This window comes from Rhagoletis pomonella, unplaced genomic scaffold (genome assembly GCF_013731165.1).
Source record: "Rhagoletis pomonella isolate Grant_MI unplaced genomic scaffold, Rhpom_1.0 Rhpom_scaffold_00010, whole genome shotgun sequence".
NCBI lineage: Eukaryota > Metazoa > Arthropoda > Insecta > Diptera > Tephritidae > Rhagoletis > Rhagoletis pomonella.
In genome coordinates this window covers 35,440,744-35,454,028 of record NW_023458564.1, presented here as the reverse complement: position 1 = coordinate 35,454,028, position 13,285 = coordinate 35,440,744, and the positions used below count along the sequence as shown (strand labels likewise).

General features: G+C 35.3%; 1 protein-coding gene across 1 annotated transcript in view; it reads left to right on the top strand.

Annotated features, from left to right (window-relative positions):
* Nucleotides 1-1,950: 1,950 nt before the first annotated feature.
* Nucleotides 1,951-13,285, top strand: part of LOC118746287 — a gene marked incomplete in the record, with an annotated part of 62,660 nt that continues 51,325 nt past the window's right edge. Inside the window, 1 exon segment of the mRNA XM_036480129.1 lies at nucleotides 1,951-2,093.

The following is a 13,285-nucleotide window of genomic DNA, read 5'->3' as shown; positions in this document are numbered from 1 at the left end:
TGGTAGGTGCAGATGCAAGCGGCTCACTATATAAACGAGGGAATGCACCTGGAATGTTCGGACTCCTAATGGGGCAGGTGCCTCTGCCCGGCTGGTTGACGTCCTCTTAAGGACAAAAGCTGACATAACCACCATCCAAGAAATGCGTTGGACGGGTCAAGGCAAGAAATGTCTGGGGTCTTGTGACGTCTGCTACAGCTGCCATATAAAGGAGCGCAAATTTGGCGTAGGATTTGTGGTGTGAGAGAGACATAAACCACATCAAAGCAAGAGAAGGACGAAGTGTCCAAGCGCAGCTCCTATGAGCGCTTGGAGCGCCCAAACGAGGCTCTGCTCCGCCATGGTATAAAAATCGTGCATAGCACCGTCGAAAAATCAGACTCCACGACGAAATGTCCGACACCGCACTGCGGCTGATCGACTTCGCCCGAAATACGATACTACGCAGTACTAGGTTTAAGCGTAAAAAGATCTGTCAAGCTACGTGGATGTCTCTAGAACGAAAGACGAGAAACCAAACCGATCATGTTGTGATAGACGGAAGGCACGCTTCCACTGTTTTGGATGAACGTAAACCCCCAGGACTAATCATCGACTCGGACAACAATCTTTTTGCAAGCCAAGATACGCATCCACCCAGGTGCAGCGAAAAATGTGCAGTCACAGCAGACAGCCAATGTATTCGCTATTCGAATTTCACACCTGCTTTTAGAGGCACACTTCAACAAACCGACATATGCGAGCAGTGGAACTACATTTCCCGCTCATTATATACCGTCGTCGAAGAAGTATTTGGATTTCAGCGAGCCACAAATGGTACAATGAGGGGTGTCCAGAAGTTGCAGAGAAAAATAATGCCGCCTACAAGGCCACATTGCGATCGGGCGCAACGAGAGCATTGTGGGACCGCTATAGGGAACTGAATAAGAAGAGAGAGATCGAAATGCGTAAGTGTGCAGAGCTGGAAATTCTGGCCAACAGCAAAAACGTACGAAAATTTACCAGAGAGTTTGGCGACTTACGGAAGATTTCAAGACAAGGGCGAAATCAGGCAGGAACAACCATGATAACCTAGTGACCGATGTCCACTTATATTATGGAGGGAACACGTATCCACCTTACTGAATAGTAGCAACACTGAAAGCTCGATGATGACGGATTCGATGTTCCATCACCTGGCTATGACGAGGTACGAATAGTAATAGCGCGCTTGAAAAACAGCAAAGCTGCTGGAGCTAACAGCCTGCCAGCTGAGCTACTCAAGCACGGCGACGAGGAGTTGATTAAAAAGCTGCATGCTTCAATTCTTATGCAGAATATGGTCCGGTGAACGCTTGCCCGACGACAAGAAATTCATCCAAGGCCATTCCTAACCCTCACTGGGATGGATAGTTATAGCTTATATGTATAGAGATCCGCTTGCTGCAAACATGCACCCGTTTTCCCTTAAACCGAATAAGTCGGAGCGGTCCCCGACTATAGCCAATTGATTTTTGGACGTGTTGGTTGTGAATTTATGAAACGATGTGGTTCTGAATGGCGAGTAGAAGTATTTTTATTACATCCATCCCAAATGTGAGTTTTTGCAAATTCCTATGATACCGTATCTAATAACGCTTTTAAAGCATTTAAGAGACTGTTTACTGATGTTCTGCCCGTTGTAAATATTATACTCTTTTCATTTCTCTTAAAGTGCTTCCTCTCGCAGCATAAATACAATAAATTTCTAGCTTTACTAGCAAAGCGCAGAAGATGTTTGGGAAACGTGCAAAAGAAGCTATATCACAGTGTGTTAGGTAGACGATTGGGACATAAGATGAGACGCCCAGCAAAGCTGTTTCCGGCGTGCAAACAACCATACGTATTAGCATTTGCAAGACTGTGTGTGTACAAATTCACCTGAGCTATGTAACAAACCTAATCCGAAGCAGCTCCAACGTAGTGCGCGTCGTCGGGCGACAGTTTCGCGCCGAAAAAGACTTGGAGCTGATGCGATTGCCATCAAACGCTCAGTGTAGCTCGTGTCGCCAAAGCGCCTTGTCACGCTCCGTTGTAGTCTTCCAGAGACGCTTACATTTTCTGTTGGATATTTTGTAAGCTAATTAGTTTTACGATTTTAAACATGGAAAATAAAAATTAAGTGAAATAAATTGTGAAGTTAATAGCGAAAGTGTGAAATGGATTTACGGAATGAGTGAAGAAAAAATAAATAATTACATGCATACATACATATGTACATATGTATATGCTCAATACAAATTCAATTATTACATCAATGCATACTTATGTAGCTAAAATAAAAACAAATAGTGTTAAATGAAAACTGACTAACTAAAGGTGTAAACATTTAAACTAAAAATAGTTTTTTAAGTTTTAGAATTCTGAAAACTTGTTTTAATAAATTATAAAATTTGTGCATTCAAGTTTTAAAAATTTTAGTATTCAATACAACACTTCAATAAATATTCTTAAAACAGAAATAAATAAAATATACTGGCGCTGTTCACAAACAATGACAAAATATATTCAATATTTCAATCACAAAACTTTTACATATTTCGAACAAGCGTATAAATCCTTTAATTGTAATAACATGATGTGGAATCTAAGCCCCAAATGGTCTGCATATAATATGTAAAACTTCTTCAAAAAACATAATATTACACTCTGTATATATGACCTCTGTAATTTATCATTTGAATAAAGGACTCTTATGTGAATCTACAGAGGATCCCTGAGGCCATGCCTTCGGCATTGATGTGACTTTATTTATGTATGTAAATATGTGTGTATGTACACAAGATCGAATTCAAATGGTACAATGTGCATTAGGGTGGTACAAAAATACATGCGGGAAATAAAGTTTAACATATTAAGCGCCAGAATTTTTCTAAATAAGGAAAAAGAATACCCGTATTTTTTTTGTAAAAAAAGGATATTTAGAACTGCCTCAAAGCCTATGAAGTTTTCCATACATTTCTACGAAAAACTCTTTTTCTCCATATAAAATACATGGAAGACTTCATGGACTTTGATGTTGTTTCGTGTACATGTAAATTTGGGTGCGCCTCAATTTTTATTTTTTTGAAACACAAAGCGGGACTCCCCCTCGATAGATTCTTAAAAATGTGCTATGCGAAAAGCTTTCAAAATCGGATAATGGAAAAATTGCTCTATAACCTCAATAACTTCCAAACCTAACGAGACATGGAAATAGCATAGCCATATTTGAAGTCAGCGTGCGAAAATCCATTGATTGATATGAAACGAATAAGTTTTATTTACTGAATTATAGGCTATTTTTTCCTATTTTGTGTAAGACACGTTTTCCGTTATCAGATTTCGAAAACTTTTCGCAAAGCACGCTTTTATGACCAAACAAACCTATCTAGGGGAGTCTTACTTTCTAATTTACGAAAAAATTGTATTCACGCAAATAAGGCGCACATTAATGTACATATTTATGTATGTAAATAACGGCTTTTAAATATCTATAAACCATATTACAAATATGTACAACAACAACAGCATTCAGTCCGTACTTTTTGTGTCTAAGTAATGAAAATTCAAATTTCTCGTTGCACTTGAAATTCTTGTAGATTGAGTTTGTAAATTTGTTGCAACTTGAAGGTTGTGGGCGCTGCAGCATTCAAGTCACACATTAGTGGGCTAGTTTTGAATATGCTAACAAGAAAGTAAGATTGAAAGTAGATTATTTTTAATTAGGTGCTTTCAATTTGTTTTTTTTTTTTTTTGTCAAATAACACAGCGCAGCACACTTCCATTCAATGTGAAGTTCTCAGCTAAGCCATCTTGAGACAGTTTAAACAATTTGTTAATATAATTTATACAGTATTACTTATATTTCTTTTCATACAATTTGTCTTTCATTGTAATTTTGAACTCTTCGGCGACCCTTATTGAAATTTTTATAAACAAACTTTAGGGAGTTTTTTGAAAAAAAAACAAAAACAAAATTACTCTTACTTATGGGAGCTAGCGAGTTAAAATGTTCCAAGAAAATATTCCGGTATAGGCCAAGATCCACCCCTAATTGAGTTTTACACATGATTTTTCATATGGCTTAATTAAATTTCTGACCGAAAAATTCAAGAAGGGTGGATTATAAATATCAATTTATATATGTTGTTGAACCACTTTTATGTTTTACAATGTGCCGCATCCTCTTGGCCCAAGGCGTTTGTGTTCAAGTCTGCTTTGAGTTGATGCTCTGGGTTCACCCCACTCACTTTCAGGAAAAGTAGCAATGTTATCGACTGCGTGGATCTACAGCATACTTTGTTCATGAATTGGTGTGATTACAGCACAATGTCAACAGGAATTTTTCCCTAAAATTGTCACACAATCGGTAACACAACACTAGTTTTTCGAAACCTATTTAATTAACTCATTTATTTAGGCTATGAACAAAGGTTTCTTACAGACTATTTACAAGTTAAGGCAATTAAACATATTGCCAAAACAATAGATGGCTGTAATTATTAAAAGAACAGGAAGAGAAAAGTAAATTTGTATATATATTTACGCGTATATTAGAGCATCCCAGAATATAATTTGAAATTTAATAGCTATGGTATAACTCGTGCAGACTTGAAGTTAAACTGTAGATGACAAATTTGACATGGGTATGGTAATATGAAGATTTGAAATGGATTATTGTACAAAAGTACACTTCATGGTATCCGGGTGAATCTTCAGTTTCCAAGACAGGCGCTAACTTACTTAGACTTACTTTGAGGGTGGGGTTCTCGACTCTTTGGTGGAACAACTAGGCTCTCGTCCATAAAAAGAATGACTACCTGCCTCGTTACTGCATTAAGCGCAGCTGATTTGCTACTATTTATACATGATAGTGTAGTTGTTGTTATAAATTCTATACAGTTTTAGTAGGCTCATCACGAACTATTTTTGCTTTATTACTATTGTGGCGTACTAATATTTATTTCTACAGTGTTATTTGTTTTAACTATTTGCATTGTTGTTCAATCCTGGGTAGACTTTGGCAATCTTATAGATAGCATGCTTAAAGAGCTCTACGACGTTTCCTTCACAATGAATAATTTTGGCGCATATAACAGTAGATCTATTATTAGTACAAACCAAATATTACTTTGATAGAAAATGTTCCTGTAAAAATACAAAGCCTTTTTTTGGGCGGATTTTCAGTGGGATGGATCTGTATAGAAACTTAGAATTAGGGAAGGGGGCGCTGCTCAAAATTTTCGAAAAAGACGAGACCTCTTGTACTATAGAGAGTACTATTTCGCACAGTACAAGAACTCTTTTGTAGTAGTTATATGAACGTTTTTAGATTTTCACCAGGGCAAATTTTTAAGCAAAAATAAAACCGAGTTCAAATCTCATAAAAAAATTTAAGAGTATCGTTAATTTCTCCAATGCTCGGATCTAAACCAAGTTAGTATGGGATCACCTCGGAGGCATCACCTTTTGTTAAAAAAATAAATATAGAAATCGGTTAACGTGGTCCAAAGTTATGCGGTAACATACATACAAAAAAAATAAAATATTCCGACGAATTGATAACCTCCCCTTTTTTGAAGTCGGTTAAAGAAGATATGGGTAATTCTCACAAACTTCGAATTTTTTTGAGATTTTTTTTTTTTTAATCGTGAGCACATATCTGAAATGTTTAGTATACGTTCCTTCAGCTGTTAGAATACAAAATCCAACATGGTGCAACGTTTTAAAGCAATGCACAATACGTTTTTACGCGTTTTTTTCGGAAGTAGAAAGTGGGCGTAATTTTAATCCAATTTCGAAAATATGCAACATATATTTTTTCATGCCAAGGTCAATAATTGCACTGAGTTTGGTACAAATTGATAAATCGGTTACCGAGGTACTCAAATAAAAACTGGAACGCCGCATTTTAGTAAGTTTTGGCTATTTTTCTTTACTTTATTTAACGCTTATTATTTTTTTATGAAAGTATAGCTGATTACTTAACAAACATAATTTCGAATTTCAGACTTTGTGCCAAAATTATGAAAACTCTGTAATGACCAGCGTGTTTAGACAAAATTTTGGTATTCAGTTTTGTAGTAAGGCAGAGTGCAAGTTTTAAGTATCTCGGACTTACCGTTGATTTTTGATACTTTTTTTTTTTGTTGACGCTGCTCCGCATTTTTTCGAACATAAATTGCCAAAAATAAAGGGTCAGTCTTAGCATCTACAGGCACCATTAATACTTTTAAATAACTTAAAAAATAAATTGAAATTGAAATAAAAATTACACAAAATTATAAATTTCTATATATCGTCACCTGAGTCGAAGATCAACGGTCACACGACAGTCGGGTCTACGTAACCGGAACGACCCAGATTTATATTTGGCCAAGGACTGTCACTCCAGCAACACTCCCCAAAAATTCTGTGGGGAACTTTTATGCTGCTACAACACCAACAACAACAATTAAATCATCTCGGCAGCCATTTCGAAAACGCCCTATCACAGAAACTACTGTTCAAGAACGCTCTACTTCATAATTTAATTGAAGAACGTCCCATCTCAGAATTCGTTTCCAAAACGCCCTATCTCAGCTGAAAATACATTGAAAATTTGCTGAGATAAGGCGTTTTCGAACTGGCTGCCGAGATAGGTCGATCTTCTACTCAGGTATCGATATGTATGTAAATATGTACAGTGCCGCACTAAATTACTGGCACAGAGAATTTTTCACAATGTATGGAGAATTTTTTACTTAAATTTTCAAAGAATTTTTTATAAAAATATAGTTTATCCTACAAAAAAAAAATAAAAAAAATGTCTAGACTATGTGCAAAAGGCAAGAAATAACATACAAGTTGTCACTGTAGTTTGAAATTGGTAAAAAATGGCGTATTCTTCAAGCAGCCACGGCTTGAATTCTTTGTTTAAAATTCATTCATCAATAAAATAGCAATTGATTTTTTGACTTTTTCGTGTAATTCACTCATTTTAACCGGGACAACCGGGACCTATATGTACGTTACTTAGGCCGTAAGGCTATGAATATTCAATTTCGAAAAACAAATAATGTACCTATGCTAATATTTTATTTCATTACCTTAATTCACAAAGGCCCTAACCAAAATTTTTTTTTATTTTACAGAAGAAAAAAAATATTATATAAAGAGTATCAAACACAGGTAGGACATTTTAAAAAGTGACTCCTGTAACTCCTACTAAAATCTGGGACAAACGCAGTTTCGAAAAATGTGTTGGGTGAGGCATTTGTGAATTAAGGTAATGATTTTGAATTAAAAATAAAAACAAATACATATATAAATTAAACAAATTTGCGTTAAAAAGAATCAGTAAATGATAAGAAGTTTCTGTAAGAGGTGCTGTTGCGCTATTTGGTCATAAAATCGTTACGCTTCAATCCTCAAATAAACCTATTTATTTGCGCTCACTTTAAAGCTATTAAATTTTTTAAGCATTTGTTTGGATTTCTCATTAATAGTAAAGCGGTCGTAAATACTGCGAAGTTGCATTGCCTCAATATAATTGTAAATCGCCGCACATTTTTTGAAGCGAGGCAATAACCAATAAAAATAAAACAGTATAACAAATTTGTAAGCAAATAAAATATATAATGAAGTACAAGTTTAGCCGCTTTGATAAAAAACAAATCGAAGCGCTTCAAGCATTTTAATCGCCAAAAGCGATTTATACAATTCTCCAGCTGATACCCTCCCAAATCGCCGGCCACTTGCTCTTTGCTATCTGCCGGCCCTGTACTATTCGACATCAGTTCTCAGACCTAACTACATAAGTACAATCGCCACCTGCGCGTTGATGTTTTTGTTTCTTGCCAACAATCGTCCAAATTGGCTGGCTGACAGTAGTGCCATCGTTGCACTCAGTGCGGTGGCATACTTTGGTTTTGATGGTCAGCCAGTTTTGCTCTACTTTAAGGTAATTTATGACATACATACATGATCGTATACAGTTTTTTATTGCATACGAATATATTATAAAATTGTACATAAATACATATATATGTGTTCATATGTTTGAATACATACATATATGAGGAATATTACGCCGACGATGGTGATGATTCTTTTCTCAAGGTGAAATTAATAAATTTGTTCGGCAATCAGTACATTAGAAAGGTAGTTGTACATACTCACTACATGTGTATAAATATATTTGTATGAATTTTGTTAGCAGATTATTCCTCTCACTAAATCATTGTAGAAGCCTCAACGCAAGTGTTTAAAGCAAATATTATTAATTTTGCGTTTGCAGCTTTGCTAAAAAAAAGGAAAATTCGTGATTTAGAGGTAACACTTTTCTTCATAAAATAAATCTCTGCTTACCATTAACTAGTTCTTTGGCGTTAGTGAAGCTTTTTTTCTCATTGTGTAAAGCAGGACCATATGTGGACTGTGAAAGCCATACATAAATTTCAGAGGTTTGGTTTCCCCCTACAATTTAAACCTGCAAATCGAGGAAAAATTTCTCTTAATTCTTTGTCTCCTCTCATGCCCTTTTGATTTGACCATAGAATATGTCTGTTTACTTGAGTAAAAAAAAAAATCGCACAATTTTGCGTATCCTTTTGGGGTGTTGCCCGTTTCGTTGACAATTGTAATAAAAAAAGTAAGTGCGCCTGGGCCACACTGTAGAAGTGAAACTTACGTTACTTATCTACCTATACATACACACATCTGCTTTTGCTTAAGCTTATTTTTTTTCGCTTTTTTTCTATCAATGTAGATCCCTACCTCTACCACTGTTCGTTTTATTCTGTTTTTCCATTATCTTCATTTTTATCTTTATACTCTATCGATTACAAAATCGATTATAACTTCCATCAAAATATCGATGACAAATTCGATAAAAATTTCAGTAGCAACATCGATAATACCATTGGTAGCTAAATCGATTAGAAAATCGATAAAAATATCGACAACAAAACCGATAAATGTCGATAACAAAACCGATAAATATCGATAACAAAATCGATTTATATCGATAACAGAATCGATAAATATCGATAACAAAATCGATAAAAAATCGATAAATTTCGATAACAAAATCGATAAATATCGATAACAAAACCGATAACAAAATTGATAAATATCGCTAACAAAGTCGATAAATATCGATAACAAAATCGATAAGAATCGATCACAAAATCAATAATTTTCGATAACAAAATCTATGAATATCGATAACAAAATCGGTAAATATCGATAACAAAATCGATAAATATCGATAGCAAAACCGATAAAAATATCGATTATTTTATCGATAAGTCTTGAGAATCCCGAAAATCTCTAAAATCCCAAAATAGTTCCCAGACTGAGTCTCTGTGTCTCTCTCTATATCCTTTCCTCTTTAATTACCTCTATTTTAATCTTTCTTCCCCTATCTTCATCTTTGCTTTTATCGGTATCCTCATCCTCCTCTTTGTCTTTACTTTTATGTTCATCATTTTTTTCAGCTACCTATACCCCTGCACATTTGCCCTTATATATATAAGTAAAGTGTTTAAATATACCTTGGTCTTCATTTTTGCCTTTATCTTTACGCATCTTTGTTTTTGTTTTTATTTTTAACTTTGCCTTTATCCTTTTCTTCATTTATGTACGTAGTCACCTTTACTTTCATTCTTGTATTGGTCTTTTTCTAAGTGTTATTCTTTAACCTTTTATTAGCAAATTTTTGTTAAAGTAATACCATATGCATACACACAAGAAGCCCTTATTCCAGCCCCAACCATTTCCGTTGCACCATTTCCGTTGCATCATTTTGTGCATCATTTCCGTTGCATACACACAAGAAGTACTTGTTTCAGCCCCAACCATTTCCATTGCACCATTTCCGTTGCATCACCTCCGTTGCATCATTTTTGTTGCACTATTTCCGTGTGCAATTTCCGCTGAATTTGCCAATTTACTCCCAACCAACCAACCGCCGCTAAAGAAGTTTCACTTCAAAAAATCGGCTTAAAATCAACCTGTCTATCTCGGCCATCTGTAAAAGTAGGGCTTACTTCGCCAACTACGGTATCCAGCCCCGCGACATAGGTATGGAGGAGTAATTATCAAGATCTTCATCAACAGCCTTCAGTGAGGATAAAAATGAACAGCCAAGATAGCTATGTCACGAATTAACAAAATCCAGACTATAGCAAAGAAGTTTCCTAGGGTACCCTTGACATTATTCTCGTCACACGCTGTACATTTTTTACTTTGCACTAGCCCTAACTGTAGCTGCATGTGTGAGGCAATGACCCATAGGTACTTTCGCCAATGATAGACAATCCTTGACGTTGTTAGAATATACATATTTTGTGACTTTTGCTGTTCTTTCATATATTAATTTACCCCAAAAGGACATTTGATGCCATTGCTTCATTCAGTTTCGTCTCTAAAAAGTTGGGAAAAGGATTCATGCTTTCCTGGAGCAAGTTTACCCAAATTTAAGCCAGCGCGTCTGCACACTGAGTTCCTCCTATTTTGTCCCGCCCTGCTCGATTATTAGCTCTGTTCCTTTTTTAAAGTTGTACTGAGGAATTGCATAGTTTTATTTGCTGGCCAGCTGTCGTAAATTCCTGTGGTCAAGCAGTAGGTAAATTAAGTGTCCTGCCACGTTCAATCTTTTTCGCCGAGTTGTTTGAAATTAAGCTAATTCGATTAAGGGTTTGAATCTTGGCCAAATCTGTGCGAGTCGTTCAAAGTACTCTAGTTATAAACAGACCTTGCTGCTCTCTGCATAGCCTCTAGCTTTTAGAAAGCTTATAAAGAATTAGGAACTTTCTTCATTATTTCCTCAACATTTAATCTCCATGTCAGTTTACAGTCCATAATAATTCCAAGATATTTCGTTGATGTCTTCGTGGTAAGTGTAGCATATGCTAGTTCGAGAGGAGACCAGAACGAAAGTTTTTACTTTTTAGTGAACAGTACCAATCCCGCCTTATCTGGGTTCACTGCGACGTTAGCTTCTTTGAATCGGTTTTAATGTACAGAGGTTTCAGCACCGGTTACATGGCTTGGTAAGTAAACCTCTGACTTGATTTATAAGCGCAGTTAACTACTAATCTGCCTTAAAACTTGGGACAATAATACTACTATTTTCCTTCAAGACATATGAGCTCATTTATAAAAATCATGCCAACCTCGATTCAAGCAAAGCTGGAATGTTATAAAACCTTACAGGCGAGAGTACAAAACCAACTCAAAGATAAAGCTTACAGACTAAATGACATCACAAGAGATCTAAGATTCAAGCTTACATGAAAAGAGATTTCTAGGATGAGCGTAATCTAAATCGAGGCTACTAAATGTTAAACGATTAAACAGATAACGAAAGCCGAATTCTCTGCGAGGAACATTAAAGCTTATGTGTTCATGTTGGAGATAAATATTTAGCATTGTATGACACGTCTAGAAACAACTGATTTACAAATTTATTAGCATAAAACGGCAGAGACTCATTCAAAGTAAGTAAGGATGAATTCTCAAAAACTGATTACAGCTACTCAAAGAACCTTTGGAATTTCATACAAATCTGATAATTTAAAAAAAAAATCCATCCGCTATATTGTATCCGACATTTTGAATTTTTGAGAACTGACTTCAGATTCGTAATCACCGCCCCAAAAACTCTTAGCGACGAAGTATAATGAAGTTTCGAAAATCCCAAGGTAATATTCTTTTAACCGATTCAGCATGGGATTGCTAAAACCATATATGACTTGATCTAGAAAACCGGAAAAATACGAATACTAGTTTCCGAAAATGTTTGATTTTTTCATGGGTGGAAAATCGTGTCGGACGGTGTAGTACATCGATATGTATAAAAAGAAACCAGTAGATGGATCCGCGTCTTATATTCATAGAAAGCAAAGTTTAAGAATAGAGTTTTTATGAGAAAATATATGTATGTATGTAGCCCATGGGTATTTGCATGGGTTCATAAATTCGTACATACTCGTACATACGTTTACAAACATACGTGTATATGCGATCGCATCAGCAGTATCTGCCGAAAATTAGACGTTAAATTCACTTGTTCGTCAGGCCCTTAGGGTACTTAAGGCAAAAACACAAAATTAATTTGATTGAAAAATGTGCGAAAAAATTCAATGAAACTTAATTTGCTCTTTGAGTTATGCACCCGCAAATGTGCATACAAATACACGCATGTTCCTGAAAGCCGCAAAGCTCTCAGCCATCCAAACATGGTGACTGGCGCTTGGCTTACTTATGTATACAAAATACAATCGCTCTTGGCTCGCCGTAAACAGTTAATGATTTCTTGAGCATGTACCGTTTTTGACGTTGTCGGTTTTGTCACGGTTATTTGCAACAATTAAAAAAGGTTGAAAAAAGGTGTGACTAGGTCGGTCTAATTTGGGTGGTGCATGTGTTTTTAATTAGCTATTGTAAATGATGATTTGCCTAATTTGGTGCGTCGTGTCGCCGATAAAACTAAATTGTGTTTTAAATGGAATATTTAAGTATGCATGTACATACATATGTATTAAATATGTGCATGTCGCAAGAGTGAAGTCTTTAAGTGGCTATATGACATACATTCACACACCTACATACCTATGCGTTAATTACATAATTTTATAGTAGATAAATCATAATTTTTTTTTTTGTTTTGCTACCTGTCTTATTGGAATCCTCTCGCAGCGTGTTAAATTAGAGCGCTTCGATTGGTGTACATTAGGGATGTTAATTTTTTCGCTTTTTACGAGTCCGGCATTTTCGGGATGTCGTTATCACAATTCCGGGGTCCCGGGATTAGTACCGGGATTAGTACCGGGATTAAGATATTCATTACTTTTGAACAACTTAAATCGAAAAATTGCTTCTATCTCTCCTACCATAAAATAAATAATAAATAAATGAGTTTGAAACCTACTTTTTTATTTAAAGTGGCGTTTTTATTTTTTCTCTCTGACGTCAGGATTTATTTTAAAGGACTTTGTAATTTCAAAGATATGATTAATTAATATTTTGAAAATTCAATGTAATGTAGAATAAAAATATGGGTACCAAATAAAAGATCAAATTTCTTTAAAATTAAAAAAAAAAATTAAAACTTTTTGGATTCACAACGACGAATAGGCAATTTTTTAAGCTGATAAAGTTAGAAGGACGAAATTCGAGGATGTTATCGAGTTTATATAAGTCCTTAAAATATAATTTCTTCAAAAACAAATATTGCGAAATTTCAAGGATACAATTTTAAAAGGACATTTTCGATACTTACCTTATGCACCGTAAATTG